Source organism: Lutra lutra, chromosome 4 (assembly GCF_902655055.1).
Source record: "Lutra lutra chromosome 4, mLutLut1.2, whole genome shotgun sequence".
Lineage (NCBI taxonomy): Eukaryota > Metazoa > Chordata > Mammalia > Carnivora > Mustelidae > Lutra > Lutra lutra.
This window is the reverse complement of record NC_062281.1, coordinates 21,659,035-21,672,028: the sequence shown is the minus strand read 5'-3', so window position 1 is coordinate 21,672,028 and position 12,994 is coordinate 21,659,035. Positions and strand designations below refer to the sequence as shown.

The 12,994-nt window shown below is 44.1% G+C and overlaps 1 protein-coding gene across 5 annotated transcripts in view; it reads right to left on the bottom strand.

Annotated features, from left to right (window-relative positions):
* The window catches only part of SAMD12 (sterile alpha motif domain containing 12), a 390,950-nt gene that overhangs the window by 30,638 nt on the left and 347,318 nt on the right, over positions 1 to 12,994 (bottom strand). The gene's annotated exons all lie outside the window — the stretch shown is intronic.

Genomic DNA, 12,994 nt, shown 5'->3' with positions numbered 1-12,994 from the left:
CTGTGGGGCAGCAGGATCATTAAGTTCACTAAGTGCTTGCAGGGGAATGGGGGTAATGGGCCAGAACCTTTCTGGAGCTTAGGGCTCAGGAGTTTGACTAAGTCCCCAAAAAAGCATATTAAGCAACTTAGGCAAGTTTATTTCAACTCAGCCAAACTTTACAAAGGGACTCCAGGGGAACATGTTGGGCCTGGAGGATTAAGCTGTCCCTGCATTCAAGGAGTTTACAGTCCAAGTCATACCACAGGATGGGCTAAGGTCAGGGGGAAGCTCGATCTGGAGCTCATGCAGCATCAAAGCAGCTCCGAAAGAACAGAGGAAGGGACTGAGGCTCGGAGAAGGGCAGTGAGTTGGCTAGGATGCCATGAATTATAGCTGATTGGGTCCCTAGAGCAGCTTCAGTCACCCCTTCGGGTTTTCTGGGACTGCAGATATAGACTTGGCTCAGCTAACTTTCTGGGTCACAGGATTCGTATGCATGCAGCAGGAAAATAGGAGAGTTTGCCTATACCGAGTGCTTACTCTGTGTCAGGCACTGCCCAAAGTGCTGGTGTATATTAAGTATTTTATATTTATTATCTCATTTAATCCTCACAAAATATTTGTACAGATCGGTGGGATGGGGGTGTGGCGGGGCAGACCATGATTGTCTCCATTGCACAGAAGAGGCAACTGAGGTATAGGGAGGCTTAGTTACTAGTAAAAATCCATATACTCAGGGTGGCTGGGTGGCTCAGTGGGTTAAGCCTTTGCCTTTGGCTCAGGTCATGATCTCAGGGTCCTGGGATTGAGCCCCACATCGGGTTCTCTGCTCGGCGGGAAGCCTGCTTCCCCGCCTCACGTCCCTGCCCGCTTCTCTGCCTTCTTGAGATCTCTCTCTCTGTCAAATAAATAAATGAATCTTAAAAAAAAATTCCATACACTCAATTACTTGATGAGTCAGGATTCAAATTCTGGTTGTCTAAAGGCTGCTATTCCTGCTATACTGTTGCCTGGGACAAGCTCTTTCCCTTTTGGTCATATCGAAGATTGATATCAAATGAATATTTTAGCAATGGGAATTCTGGCACAATATGGATAAATAATTATGGTAGCAGATCTAAACCAAGAACATCAGAAGGAGTCTATCTTTATCAGAAAGTCAAGAAAGCCCTCTATTGACAGCAGGCTGGCCTCTCATATATTTCTTTAAGTTTCAACCTTGAAAAACCTTCTATCCATCCATCCATCTATCTATCCATCAACCATTAGGCAAACATTCGTGGAGGGTCCACTATACACTATGCATTGTGTAAGATGCAGGGGATACAAAGATAAGTATATACACAGTCCCAGCCCTCGATAAAGTCATCATTGTGTGGCAAGAGGAGCCTTTTTTTTTTTTTTAAACATTTATTTATTTGACAGAGATCACAAGTAGGCAGAGAGGCAGGCAGAGAGAGGAAGGGAAGCAGGCTCCCTGCCGAGCAGAGAGCCCGATGCGGGGCTTGATCCCAGGACCCTGGGATCACGACCTGAGCCGAAGGCAGAGGCTTTAACCCACTGAGCCACCCAGGCGCCCCAAGAGGAGTCTTGCAAAAAAAAAGGATCCAGTGATATCCGTGTTCCATCTTAGGAAAAAGCAAAGTTCTGCAGGTGCACAGAGGGAGAAGCAAGTAGGTCCAGCTTGCTGGAGTCAAGAACTTCCAGAAGGGCTGACATGTAAATTTAGGATGAGAGCTGCTTAGAAAAACACGGCAGCTTTGAATGTGTGTGCAAAAATTGGGGAACAATGAGAGGGTGAATGAGTGGAACATTCCAGAAGCCACTGGCAGCATCTGGAATGAAGGACACTGGAGCAGGAATTAGAAGACATGTGTTTTCTTCCTGGGCCTGGCACAACATAGAAGTATGACACTGGGTCAGTCACTTGCCTTTCTGAGACTTCCTATCCTCATTTATTAGACAAGGGTATGATATTTAGTTGACCTCTCACACACAGGGATGGAAGTGAACATTTCTGTACTTTACAAAGAACATTTTATTAATGGAACTATTATAATTATAAATGAATTTCTCCTCTCCATTCCCCAACTGTATAAGGACAGGTTTTAACCACAAGGCGGGGGGGAGGGGAGGGACCAATGGCAGTTTAATAAGACTTAGGAAAAATGCGTCTCCTGCACAAAGTGCAGACGTTTTTCTGACTTCTGTCTTCCCAAAGTCCACACCACACCTTGTCACTAATGAGTGTTCGTTTTTGCTTTTTACATTTGGCCTGTTCTCCCCCTTGTTTCTAACTTCACGTTGGACTTTTAGACCTGCCCTTCCCACCTCCCCAGGCACCATTTTCATTACCTCTGCTCCTGTGGTGTTGACTGGTGACTAACAGCAAAAAATCCACAACAAACTCGGGGAACTCATGAGTTACCTTGGTAGGCTCTGACTCTCAACTAAGCATATGAGGATGAAAGCATTCAGAAAATGAGCTTCCATTTCCTCTCTCTGGTTTCCCCCTTCATCACAGATGCTTGCCCAGCTTGGGTTCCCCTATGGGAAGACTTCCCTGGAAGAAGAGAGAGTGTACGGCTGCTTTCTTATGACCAGTGATGACTGCCATTTGAAGTTCAGAGCTGAAGCCCAATTATCCCTCTTATTGCATCAGATGCTTCAATATCTGCGAATTCTGGGGTGCAGAAATGCCACACTTCCTCCTGGAATGTAATCTGTTAGAGAAGAAGTATGAATTTGTTTTGTGGGAAGGGATTTAAAAAAAAAAAAAGAAAAGAAAACAGAGGGCTAGTGGCCTGGAGAAGGGTTCTGTAATGGTTGCTTTGATATCCCTAAGAAGTCACTAAGGAGGCAGAGGAAGAAAGTATAAGGATCAGGAGAGGGACAGTCATAATGGTCATTTCTGTCTAAAGGGCCTACTATGGTCCAGGCACAATACCAAGGGCTTTATTGGGAATGCTCATCCAGTCCACCCAACAACCCCATGACATAGGTACAATTCTCATTACAGTTTTAGGGATGACAAATAAAGAGGCTAAATGATTTGCCCAAGGGACTACAGCTAGTCAGAGATGGAAGCAGGATTCCATCACAGAGAGAACTCTTAGACACATGGTCTTCTAGACTAGATACATGTCAGGATCATTATGGGGAGTTACTCAAACCATGGATTCCTCAACAGCACAGAGGATATACTGAATCAGAAATTCTAGGGATGGGGCTCCTGGGTGGCTCAGTGGGTTAGGCCACTGCCTTCGGCTTGGGTCATGATCTCAGGGTCCTGGGATCGAGCCCCGCATTGGGCTCTCTGCTCAGCGGGGAGCCTGCTTCCTCCTCTCTCTCTGCGTGCCTCTCTGCCTGCTTGTGATCTCTCTCTGTCAAATAAATAAATAAAATCTTAAAAAAAAAAAAAGAAAGAAATTCTAGGGATGCCATCTGGGACAGTGTAGTTTCCCAAGAGCTTCACTGGTAGTTTTGATGTTCATCCAAGTTTGAGTACCTTGGGAGGACACAGGCTTTGCATGCTCTGGAATGACAGACCCAGTACCAATATGGGGATAGTGATGGGATACAAGTTTCAGGTCAGTGAAGGAGAGGAACCTGTAACAGTGAGAGGGCAGGTGCTGCTTTGGGAGTGAGTGGGCTTCCTGTGCTGTGGGGCCTGGAAGCCAGCACGGTGTAGACATGGTGATACTTAAGTCACTTCTAATCTCAATAGTCTTTGAGTCCCAACCATTAATTCACTCAACTGGTGTTCATGCAGCATAAATTCTACGCTGGGTACTGTGCCAGGCCCTTCTATTCTCCTGGTGGACATGGAACACCACTAAGGCAATTGTAATTTCCACCTGCCTTCCGACCAATGGTGGTGTGTAGTTTTTTTATCTGAAGCAGCCATGAGAGAGGGTGGTCCTATACAACAGCTCAGCATATGTGAGGGGTGTCTTTTGCCCTAGTTTTTTCATTCATCAGTTGATCGATTAAGAGACTATTTATTGACTAGCTACTGTGTGTTCGATGGCTACCTAACCACTAACATTTGTGCTCTTTTCCATATAACTTTCACTGGCGTTGCTGCCTAGCCAGGGACCATAGGTCCCAGCATCCTTTGCAGTTAGGTGTGGCCACATGACTGGGTTCTTGCCCACAGAATGTGAACAGTGATGTACACACTTCTAAACCTGGTCCATAAAAGCCTCCCAGGAGGCACTCCTTCACACTCTTGTTCTTTTTGGCTGGACTGAACAGTGGAAACCTCTAGGGAGACTTTGAGAGCCTCCTGTTGATGGTGGCAGAGCCTCCGCTGGCCTGGGTAGCCAGATGACGGCGTGGAGGAGGGCCATCCTGCCCATCCGTCAAACTTGCCTAACACTGTGATCCATGCAAAAATAAGTCTATCACAGTGGAGCTTTTACACACGACACTGTGTGTTACTGCAGTTAGCCTGCTCTCATACAGGTCTGTGAATAAGACAGACCTTGTCTGTGTCTCAGAGCTTCCAGCTGCCCTGGAGAAAACAATCACAATCAAGGCTGTGACAAGACGAACTCCCCACAGCGACACATGACAGGGGCCTCTAAACCATCCCCCTAGAGGATCGCAGAAATGCCATCCGAGCTGAGACCTAGAGGGTAAACTGGAATTCATCAGAAGGGGCGAGAGGAAGGACCTTTCCATCAGAGTGCAGCCCACAGCAAGAAAGTCCATTGGGTGTTTGAGGAAATGAAACAAGTTCAGTGGGGCCAGAGTGAGGTCAGGGACAAAGCTGGGTAGCGGTAAGGGATGTTGCTGTAGGGTTCAGATTATCTGCCAGATCAGTGGAGAGGAAAAAAAGTCTCATGTCCCTTCTAGATTCCTGGGCTCAGACCCCAACTTCACTGAGGAATACTTTATAAGTCAGACTGTTCTATATAGTTCCCCATTCTCATTCAGGCCCAGCGTGAAAGCCCAGAGTGTATGTGTGGGTATGAGTGTGTGTGTGTGTGCGTGTGTGTGCGCCCATGCATGTACGTTGGTTAAAAAAAAAAAGGGGGTAAGGAAGAAAGTTGATTTAGTCATTTTGGACTGAGTCATATCAGAGCAGCAACAGAGGGTGTTGGTTCTGGGGGTGGGGGAGGCGGTAGCCAGCCTATGCTGGATGAAGGCCATGGCACTGGGAGATTAGTATGGTGGGATCACCAGTCCCGGCAAGCTTAACAGAAATGAAGAGGACCAGTCCGATTCTAGTTCCAACAGACAATATTGAAAGCCTGCCAGGAAGAATCTGAGCAATATTTTGCAAACTTTAATAACAGCTCAGAGAAACCGATCGGAGCATTTGGCTTTGCCGTGCATTATTGCTTAGCCGGACCCATGTAATAGCAGAGAGAAATGAATCTATTTTTTTTCCATTTGCAGAGAATAATATTTTTCTTCCTCCCAAACAGAAAGGAATTTCAGTAAAGTCTAAATGTATTTGTTTTGTTCCTTATTTCAACTTCTCCATAAATTGCCCATAGGGTTTTGGCACGCACTGTTTAGGTAGCTGGTTCACTGCCTGACATATCTTCTTACTGGAAACTGTATTCCAGAAACTGGAATTTTATTTAGTTGAAACATTAATTTGTAGCTTTGATATCCCATTTGCCAGGCAGTGACTATGAGAAGGAGATAGACGGTTTTTGGATGTGCCAAGTAGTGGGAGAATTCCATGTATCATTTCCCTCTGGGACAAGGAAAAGTGACAGCTTTTGGATCCACATAGTATTAAGAACATGAGATGGTTCTGGAACCTGAAATGGGAACAAATCCCAGATCTACTACTTATGACCTGGGTGACTTTGAAGACAAGGTTGAAGCATGCTGGGATCCTTGCCTCCTAGGTATGTTGGAAAGATAAGATAAGGTAAGATGTATCAAATATCTGGGATAGTGGCTGCCTTTTAGGAGAATCCTATCAAATGGCATTTCCTTTCTCTTCCTTCTCTTCCTTAAGGTAGACACAGGGTTCTGATACCCGGGATAGCAGCCCAGCGCAAATACCGTTTCTCCCGTTGGCATGTGGACTCTCCACTGCCAGCCCCATGAATGCAAAAGCTCAGAGATCACTATCAGTCCTGGCAAAAGAGGCAGATCAGGGGATACTGTGGGCTGGTTAAATGTGGAGGTACCTCACACAGGGAGAAAGGCATCTGGAGAGTCCAAAGGACGAGGCGGACCCAAGCAAGTAAGGGCCTTAAAAACAGGCTGCCAGCTAGTTCCTAGACCTGGCTCCCTCAGCCCGGTCGCTCAGATTCGGCTCAGCTACAGGACAAGTGCAAATGCTCTGGCCTCACTTTTGGGAAGATGAACTGAGATCTTTTAATCTTAGACAGATGAATATTTTCTGAAGAAAACAGAGTCAGGAAAAAAAACAAACCACAAATGGCAGGGAAGAAGGTAGGAGAGATAGATTTTTCTTTAGGTAGGACTGGTGGTTGTCCAATTGTTTTTGGTGAGAAGTCTGTACATGAAAGGGCTTGGAACATTCTTTCTCATCCATCAGTCTCTGCTGGCATGTTACCTCTGTAAAAGGCCTTCCAAGCAGACTGCTCCTCTCCCCAATGAAGCTACATCCTTACCTTGTTTTATGTTCATCACAATATTTATCATCGTCCAAAATGACACATATTGATTTGGTTTTCTGTTCATAATTTGTCTTCCCTAGTGGAATGCACCTACGATGGAAGGCACTCATCCAGCATGCCTACTGTATCCCTAGTGTGTGACGCCGGATACGAAAATATGTATTGGGGGAAGCAATGAACAAAATAATATATGTCGTGTGTAGTGATTGCTGTTTTTAGTTTTAGAGGTTAGGGGGACAATTAAGTAAAAATAAAACTTTTGCTACAAAATAAGACATTATAAATAGATACTTCTCCAGAAAATACAGCCAATTTTTTCTAGATTGATAAGTACTTTTAGAAGCAGATTTGATTTTTATCCACTTTTCCTCTCGTAAGTATCGTCAAAAAGTTCAAGGTTTGGCCAATGAATTCCAAGTTATGTTTAGATAAATATGTTTATATTTTACATTTACATTCATCCCAGTTCTTGGTAATCAGAAGGTATTATCCAAATAAGCTGTCATTTGTACCATCATTTATCTTAAAATCGGCTCCATTGTCTCAAAAGCGTAAGCCTTATATTTTAGGGTCAGTATGATGTCACTCTTAGTCTACTAGCAAAAAACCTTCATATTATGTTTTAAATGAACACAATTACCCAAAATCTATTTTTTCACATGCATACTGGCGTCCACACGGTTTAAGTGTTTTGATAAAGGGAGCGTGGCTTTTCATCGGGCAATCCAACGTGAGTCTCGCTATAATGCAAAAGGGATCTAGGCAGCTGGAATTGATACTTCATAAAACACTTCATACTTCAGGGTAAAATTCATTCTGCTCTTGGGTGTTGGGGGTCATATTTAAAAAGTAGACTGGAGGTGGGGCACCTGGGTGGCTCAGTCAGTTGAGCACCCCACTCTTGATTTTTGGCTCGGGTCACGGTCTCAGGGTCCTGGGATGGGAACTACGTGGGGTTCCATGCTCAGCGAGGAGGCTGCTTGAGATTCTCTCTCCCTCTGCCTGCCCCTCCTCACCCTGTGCACATATGTGCGTGCACTCTCTCTCTCTCAAATAAATAAATCCTTTAAAAAAGTAGATTAGAGGGGACACACAGGTAAGGACAAAACTCTGACTGGCAGTTAGTGCTGTGACAGCCCACCTAAAGGACAGGCAAAGGGACACCCAGCATTCACAACTCACAAGGGACTCTCCATTCCTCCTAAGGCCTTATGTGTTAGGTTTCTGGCTCTGACCCCCACTCTCTCCTTAAGTCCTGCAAAAAGAACAAAGCAGCTGATGCTGGGAAGACAACGTAGCAGGAACTGTGCACTTTGACTCTGGAACAGATGTTCCAGCCACAGAAGATGTGACCTGCTATAAAGGATCCCTTGGAGCTTCCATAAATGTGGCAGGAATAGAATCTGCCTTGGAGGCTTGCTATGGCTTGAATAAGCTGATGCTACAGGGCTTAACACCAAGAAGTGATCAACCAACGCGCGTTAGCCGTGATGAAAAGCTGTTTGGTGACGACTTCATACCCTTGGCTGATCCATCCACAAATCCCACACTGCAATGATGTTTGTTTTATTAAAATATTGAAGCGGAAAAGCCCCAGTGAGCGGCAGCATCCCATCTGCGAGAGGGTCCTAGCAAAGACTGGGGAAGTCAGGCAGCCTTGTGCCTTCCCAGCATTAAAGCAATTATACCCCACGTTATTAAACTCCGTGGTATCCAGTTCAACTTGCGAAATAATAAGAATTAAATACAGCCCAAGTAGTAGCACTTTCCTTCATCTGTGAAAGAGTGGTACTCAACAGTGAAGCTCTCTAGCTAAATTACCAAGTTCAGGGCCTAAATTTAGGATGGGACAATCTTGAAACAGTTGATTACTGCATCTAAGATTATGGGTGTTCTTGTGAACTGTGGAAACTGATGAAATAAATATAAAATGGTGGATTATTATGGGCACAATTATGGGGAAAACCCTGCCTGGGCTGCCCGGCATGGTTCTGCCTTACCACAGGGAAAGCGTATCAAAAAATGATCACAACTCATGACAACGAAAGACTCCACAAACAGTAACCATCTTCCATGAGAAATCTGACAGAGGCACTGACTAGAACCATTTAATTCATTCTCAAAGCTGACCCTTAAGAGGAAAAGACAAATTTTTTGAAGACTGGAATCCTCCCCTATGCTTCACTTGGATGAAAAATCCAAACCAAAAAACATTGGTTCACAGCACAGAAAGCAAGCAAAATGATTCACAAAACATAGTGGGAAATTCACCTTCTCGGTTTCTAATCAGTTCCCAAGAAGGCAAGAGGTCAGAATTCGCATTTGTGCTTTGTCCTAAGACAGACCCCCCCCACCCATTTTTGAGATGTGTGTTTTCAGCCAGATTCTTTCCTTCCATAAGCCATTCTTTTCCCATTGGTAAATGGAAGGTAGACATAACCTTCTTCCTAGGGTTACTAGAAGGCTCTGGGTGAAATGTTTACGTGAATTATTTCATTCAACTCCACTGTAAATGCTCCACTCTCTGTAATTCCATTCTGCCTCTGCAACTTAAAAACTCTATGACCTGGGGCAAATTATTTTAATTTCTATGTGCAGCTATTTAAGAACATGACGATTAATGAATATACCTATCTGACTGATTTGTTGGGAGGAATGAATGAGCTAGATATAACGTGCTTATCATCAGATGTATGATAAACCTTCTATGTGTTAGCTGCTACTACTATTATGATGACTATGACTTATTAATTATTTATTTTAATACTGTAGCTATTTTAAGAATCAATCAAGTTCACACCAGGGGACTGGGGGGAGCGACCCTTCCTGGGATGTGGTCCTGGTAGCTCTATCCTGTCAAACTAGTGATATGATGGCCGCCTTGGACTTGCTGTTTCTCTCTAGCTGTGGGGTCCTAGATGGCCTGTCTGTACTTACAGGTATGCCAAGATGAGCCCCCAGAGGCGACATCGCAGTGCCGCTTAGAGCCTCTCTCCACAAGAAGAACTGGAGGGTGGGAAAAAAGAGGCAGGGGTGGGGCGCCTGGGTGGCTCAGTGGGTTAAGCCGCTGCCTTCGGCTCAGGTCATGATCTCAGGGTCCTGGGATCGAGTCCCACATCGGGCTCTCTGCTCAGCAAGAAGCCTGCTTCCCTCTCTCTCTCTGCCTGCCTCTCCGTCTACTTGTGATCTCTCTCTGTCAAATAAATAAATAAAATCTTAAAAAAAAAAAAAAAAGAGGCAGGGGCTGGAAACTGCTCAGCCCTCCCAAATTTGTGGGGGCTTGATTGGGAGTTTGGATGTCATTGTTCCATAAACTATTTTTGTCATCATTAGAATCATGCCAATCTAACAATTAAAAGTCACTATTTAAAAAAAAAAAACAGAAAAATATTGGTAACTGTGTGTTCCTTTTGTTTTTTCTTCGGAGTCTTCCTTTTCCTCTTTCCCTCCTCACCCTCCCTTCCAATATACTGGAGCTTCAAAGAAGAGAAGGAGCCAAGACCTTTCTCAAACTCTGACAGGGCTCGGTATTACCTTCTCTATTAAAGTTCTCCTTGAGCGGGATCTGAGCTGCCTGCATCTATGATTGGTTCAAACCCCATTTCTGCAAACACTAGCTTGAGCTTGTGCTTTCCCATCTGTAAGACGGGGGTAATAATTCTATCTCACAGGAGCACTATGAGTGACATGAGATCATGCTTTTGACATGTGGGCCATGCTTAGCACATAGTAAAGGATCAGATATGCTAGCCAATATTGTCTCAAACTTTGGCACCAGTTTCAGAAAGTTAATACTCCAGCCAGCTAGGATTTTCCTCTTTTTTTTTTTTTTTTCATTTATTATAAAGAATACATACAATAAAATTTACCATCTTAACTATTTTATAAATGTGTAGGCCAGGGGCATTAAGTACGTTCACATTTAGTGTGGCCATCAATTCTCCCACTTTGTGGGTAAGACCCATGAGACTCTGAATCAGACTTGCTCAAAGCTACATCGAGTCCTGGAACCTGTATGTTCTATTCCATCAGAATTCCCCAGAGTTTGGAAGGATCTCTTCTTCCTCTCATGCAGGCTCAAGTTTTGCAATGAGTAGTGAAGTCAGGAATAAAATTACAGCATTCACTCAGTCAATCCATTTATTCTATAGACACTTACTGGGCATCTACCTGTCATGGAAAGGATGCATGCAAGAAATCTGGAGAAGAGAATCTCAATTATTCCTTATAACAGCCATATTGGTATTTGGTTGGTTTTATCTTTTAGTTTTATAAATGAGTCCGTGGAGGGCCAGATAAGGTTGGTAACTTACCCAGGGCCACAAAGTAAATAGTAGAGATCGGATCCAATACCAGGGGCTCTAACTCCAACATACGATGATGAATCTGGTGACAGGGCTTGTTAAGGTTTCCTAGGGATTTGTTTTTGCTTTGGTTTTTGTTTTGCTTTGAGTCATAACAACGTAATACCAATATGGCAGAGTATCTTTTTTGTTACCATGGGAAAGAGACACAGACTCCTCTGTGAATGAAGGTTACCAGAAGCAAAAAGGAATTAAGTCTCATGTTCGCAGACTGAGAACATTATTGAATTCTCTTACGTCTTGGGGACCGGAGTGCTGATGGTGGTGATGATAATGACGGTGTTGATGATGCTGAAAATGCCAGTAACTATCAACCATAGCTGATGAGTGTCTCCTACATACCAGGTTTGTGTTAGGTCCATTCACAGATGCTGGGAATACTTTACTAAGACAGATACACAAGATAGACAAAATACCTATTCTCATTGGAGATTGTAATCTAATAAGCAGTAGGATATGTTATCTTTTTTTTTTTAAGATTTCATTTATTTATTTGACAGAGAAAAGGAGGACAACAAAGGGAGCAGCAGGCAGAGGAGAGGGAGAAGCAGGGTCCCCACTGAGCAGGGAGCCCGATGTAGAACTCGATCCCAGAACCCCTGGATCATGACCTGAGCAGAAGGCAGCCACTTAACCAACTAAGCCACTCAGATGCCCCAGGATATGTTATCTTGATCCTCAAAACAACCACATGAGATTAGAATGATGACAGTTCTAACGAAAACTACCCCTAAACTTCTGTTTCGAGCAACTCCTATGTGCCGGACAGTCTTCTTGGAGCTTTACACACAAGGTATGTCATTCTGCAGATTACGGAACTCCAAGGAGCATCAGTTTCCCCACCACAAAAATGGGCACAAATGGGTCTGTCTTACACTGAAGACTTTCTATCTATATTCTCTTCTCTTAGGCTAAACTCTGGTTTCATTTTCTATCCAGACCACTTGTTACTTCCAACCTGAGTTTAAATCCCAATAATCTTGCGCTAGAAAGCAAAAGGGGTTGCTTACTTTCTAGCGGCTACCAGGTCTCTGTAGATGAGAACATCTTTTTTCCCCTCTTCTGCCCCTTACAAGGGAAAGCAGGGAATCCCAGGCAGACCACTGTGAACTGCATCATGGGGGCTGAGAGCAGAAGCTTGGTTTATTTTCTTCACTCTAAAGTGCCCTTCATAGGGGCTGGGCTTTTTGCCCAAGGCATGGAGTGAATGAGGCCTGATCTTGGTCATTCTTCTGCAGGAGTCAGGGGTAGCTGCACTTCCCTAAATACACTGTGCAAGATGGTGATAAAATCATTCACTATTATTGCTACTTCAGCTTCCGCAGCACTTTCTCATAGGTTGTCTCAGTTGATCGCCATAGAAACCCTGAGGATATCTTTATTTTATGGAGGAGACTCAGGCAGCTCCCCAGAGAGGCCCACATGGAGAGGGGCAGGGTGGACACCTTTACTGGAACTTCATGAGCAATTCTGACCCAGACACACCCAACCAAGCCACTCTGAAATTTGTAACCCTTGTAAGAGAGAATAACCTTTGTTTTAACAGTTAAATTAGGAGGGGGGGGGCAAATTGTTATGCAGAAATAATGAATACAAAATTTGAGAGCACAGAAAGTCATCTTCAGACAGTTCTAGATCTGCATTCCAGTTCTGCCAGTTATTAGCTTTGGAACTTTGGGGGACTCAGTCCATCTCCCTAAGCCTTAATTTCCTCATCTGCAAAAGGGGGAGAGTAACAATACTTATGCCCACGGTTTGCCCCCCCAGAGTACATAAAATGATGCTTGTTCAACACAGTGCTTGGCACATAGCAAGTGGTATTTGGAAGTCATTATTATTATTGCTATTATAATCTTTTGACCTCATTTTGGCAAATATTTGAAATACTCATTCTTCTTGAAGCACCAACTTAAGCTTTGCTTAGTTGGATTACAGAGAAGGAACCTTTTAATGAGGAAGACATGCTCAGTCAGAGAACCCCAGTTTGGCCTGCTATCGCCTGTGGTGCTGAAGGAGATGCCAAGATGAAAAAAG